Source organism: Echinops telfairi, unplaced genomic scaffold (assembly GCF_000313985.2).
Source record: "Echinops telfairi isolate 266 unplaced genomic scaffold, ASM31398v2 ScPeMD7_29;HRSCAF=101, whole genome shotgun sequence".
Lineage (NCBI taxonomy): Eukaryota > Metazoa > Chordata > Mammalia > Afrosoricida > Tenrecidae > Echinops > Echinops telfairi.
This window is the reverse complement of record NW_022103926.1, coordinates 5,995,019-5,999,200: the sequence shown is the minus strand read 5'-3', so window position 1 is coordinate 5,999,200 and position 4,182 is coordinate 5,995,019.

Sequence of the window (4,182 nt, the reverse complement as noted above, 5' to 3'; positions counted from 1 at the left end):
TTTACAAGTATTCCACCAGGAAGAGGTGGGAAATAACAAAGCAATATGATATTGGCATCCTAGGCATAATGGTCACCATCCTTTCATGTAAATCAAAGACTGACCCCTGTCCCTGAGGTGGGTTATGCAAATGCCTAAAAGAACCAGAATTCTACCATAAATGACCATGTAGCAAAAAACAAGTAAATAAAAACTAGTGTAAATAAAAGACTCAAGTCACATTATCATGTCAGTAGATGCAGAAAAAGCATTTGAGAAACTCCAACACCCACTCATGAAAATTCTCAATAAACTAGGAGTAGAAGAACATTTCCTTGATGTTATGAAAAATTCACAACTACCTTGTTTCCCTGAAAATAAGACAGTATCTTGTATTAATTTTTGCTCTCAAAGATGTTGCTAGGTCTTATTTTCAGGGGATATCTTATTTTTCCATGAAGAAGAATATGGTACACATTTATTGTTTATTGTTTTATTAAAAGAGACCTTGCACTTCCTGTTTGCTCCAGCTGTGCTGCAGCCTACAGTGAGCTGCACGGCGGCACCCACCACTACTGTCCAGAGTCCAGAGTTATGGTAGCTTCTGGGGGGCCTTATTTTCAGGGAGGCCTTATTTTCGGGGGGATGCCTTATATTTCAGTGAGAGGCAAAACTGTAGGTAGGTCTTATTTTCTGGGGATGTCTTACTTTCGGGGAAACATGGTAATATCATATTTAATGGAGAACATCTGAAATGTCTTCCCCCTAAAATCAGGAACAAAGCAAGTTTGTTTGCTGCTTTTATTCAACATTAGGTTGGAGGTTCCAGCTACTGCACCAAAGCACAAATCTGAAAATAAATAAAAGACACCCATCTTGGAAAGAAATACCATAAGTAAAACGGACTTTGTTCACAGCTGATGTGATTATATATATAGAAAGTCCCAAAGAAGTCCCTCCTTCCAACCACTCACACAACACAAACCAGAACAAAACCCACCTCCCCTCCATCCAGTCGATTCGTACTCACAGCGACTCTATAGGACAGAACAGAACTGTCCCTGTGGTTTCCAAAGCTGTCACTCTTCACAGGAGTAGAGAGCGTCATCGCCCACAGAAACTATTAGAACCAGGTCGCAGTGAGGTCACAGATTATAAGGTCAATATACAAAACCTGTCAAGACAAGACAGAGGTTGTCCAGAAAGTCACAGCTCACACGTAGGTATTGAATGGAACGACACGTGACTCATATAGAACAGAGCAAGAGCAAGGTCAGCTCTAATAGTGGACACCTGTCCCTTTGGCCAGTGAGTCACTTCCCAGAGCCAATTCAAGGTTGATTTTCTGTATAAAACCCTATAATGCTACATTTGAGAAACCTAGTTCTCTCCCCACTGGGCACATGTTTAGAAGTAATGTTGGCTCGGTGCCATATGCCACGCATCCCTAAGCAGAACCAAGAGATACTGGTCACAAGAAAGGAGGGCCTGATACAGAAGCAGAAGCAACCGGAACAAAGGGAGGCTCAGTTCCCAGCCTGCTCAAGGCTCAACTCTCCTGATGAAGCGGGAGCCACGAAGGCTGTAAGATCATCCTCCCAACAAATTAGACGGTATTCTCTTTACTAGTCATTTCGAATGAATGATTAAAGAATTAAATTAGAAAAACAATTCCACTTACAATAGAATATAAAATGTTAAATGATTAGGAATATTTACCAAAAGAATTGCAAATTTCGTATACGCTGGAAATCACGGAACATTGCTGAGAGCAATGTAAGAGTGTCTAAATAATAGATAGATATTAACGTTCGCGAACTCAATAGGTTGAAGAAGACAGTTGCTAGCCTTGTTTCTGTACTTGTTCCCAAAAAGATCTGTTCTTGTTTCGGCAGTCCATCGTACTTTCAATATTCTTTGCCAGGACCATAACTCAAATAGATGGATTCTTTTTGTTTCAACTTTTATACCCATATGAAGTAACCTGGGTCAGGCTCACCTTAGTCCTCGGAGTAATAGCCTTGCTTTTCAACACAATGCAATGCATTGTTTGATCTTTTGACTGCTGCTTCCATGAGTATTGAATGTGGAACCAACCAAGATGAATCCTTGACAACTTCAATCTTTTCTCCATTTATCACGACATTTCCCAGTGGTCCAGTTGTGAGGATTTTTTGTTTTCTTTACATTGAGTTGTAATCCATATTGAAGGCCAGTAGTGCAAGGATGTATAGAGTCTGAAATAATTTGGAATTCTTTATGCACTGCTGGTGGGAATGTGAAATATTGTAACCACTTTGCAAAACATTCTGGTCATTCAAATGGTTAAAAAATTGTCATATAATTCAGTAATTTCATTCTTATCCAAAAGAAATGGAAACTTGTAGATATTAGAGCCTCAAACTAGGAATAAGACAAACATTCACCAATTGGTGAATGAATAAACAAAATGTGGGATGTACATACAATGGAATCCAAATCTAATTAAAAGGATCAAACTACTGATACAACATGGGTAAACCCCCAAAACATTCTACTTAGTTAAAGAAGTCAGACACAAAAGATTACATAGTGTATGGTTTATTTATGTAAAAGGTACAGAAAAGAAAAAAAATTTAAGAGACAGAAAATAGATAAGTGTTTGCTGGGTTGAGGGTAGAATTGAACCTTGCTACTACTGCCCAGTCCTCCATTTACAGTCAATGCTAGTTTCCACCCTCAACCCTGTGGGAACTGGTTGGGAGGATGGAAAGGTTCTAAAAGGATTGTAATGATGGTTGCATAGTTCTCTGAATTTACCAAAAATTATTGAATTATATATTTACATTGGGTAAATGTTATGGTATGCAATACCCAATAAAGTTGAAATAAATCAATAACCCGAAAAAGGAAGAGATAGAAGGCATAAGCAAAAGAATTTTGGTAACAGAGACAATGATCAAAGCTGTCTGTTGGGTAATGGTGTTCACTATACAATCCCTTCTACTTTTGTTGTATGTTTGAAAACATTCACAATGAAAAGATTTTTAAATGTGTAAGACAATGTGTTGGCCTCCCTGCTGGGGAGTAATGGGGAATGGTGCGGACGGTGTCAAACTGGAGGATCTATGCTATCTACAGGCGATCTCTTAGTTCCAGTGAATGCAGCATTGTGAAATATGTATCTAGTAATATGAGAGCTTCCAATATGTCAAAAGAAACTGGGAATTTATGTTTTCATGTGTGAATTTGAAATGTCTAACTAATTCAAGACCTTCTAGTAGCACACTATGGCAATAGCTTCTGTATGTATTCTAATTTTTAAATTTTCTTCATAAAAATCTGAGTGACTACTGTAACAATGGAAAAATACAGCAACACAGCTCTATTTGGACCAGCTAATATTTCTGCCATTTGAATGTGACCTTTAATCAATGCTGAAAGTACAAGTTCATCACAGGCCTACTATGTGTCAAACACCGTGGAAGTATTTTACAATTGACGATTGCTGTATGGAACTCTAGTGGGTAGTGGTTACGCATTAGGCTGCTAACCCCAGGTTAGCAGTTTGAAATCGCCACCAGTTACGGTCTCGGAAACTCACCGGGCAGTCCTTGCTGTGAGTTGGCATCAACTCTATGGCAGTGAATTTGGTTTGGGTTCACAAGGTCAGCAGTTTGAAATCACCGGTAGCTCCGCAGGAGAAAGGCAGGGCTCTCTGCTCCCAGAAAGAGTTACCGTCTCAGAAACTCGTAAAGGCAGGTTTACCCTGTCCTATAGGGTGGCCGTGAGTCGGCATCAACTCACCGACAGTTGAGTTTGGTTTGGGGGGGTTGTTGTTAGCGATCATCGAGTCAGTGCTGACTAATAGTGACCCTTTGTCCAACAGAACCAACACTATGCTGGACTGAGTCATCCTCACAATCGTTATGCGTCAGCCCATTCTTGCTAGTAGCTCTAATTGAGCTCTTTCTTGACCCTCTACCTGCTTTACCACACATGACGTCTCTTTCCAGAGTCTGGCATCTCCTGACAAAATGTCCAAAGTATGTGAGAGGAAGTCTTGAGAGTCTCACTTCCAAAGAACATTCTGGCTGCGTTTCTTCCAAGAGAGATTTGTTTTTCTTCTGAGAGCCCAGGGTAATTTAATAAAACTTCATAATTCAAATCCATCAATTCTTCAACATTCCTATTTCCTGTCCAGCTTTCGCATGCATATGAGGC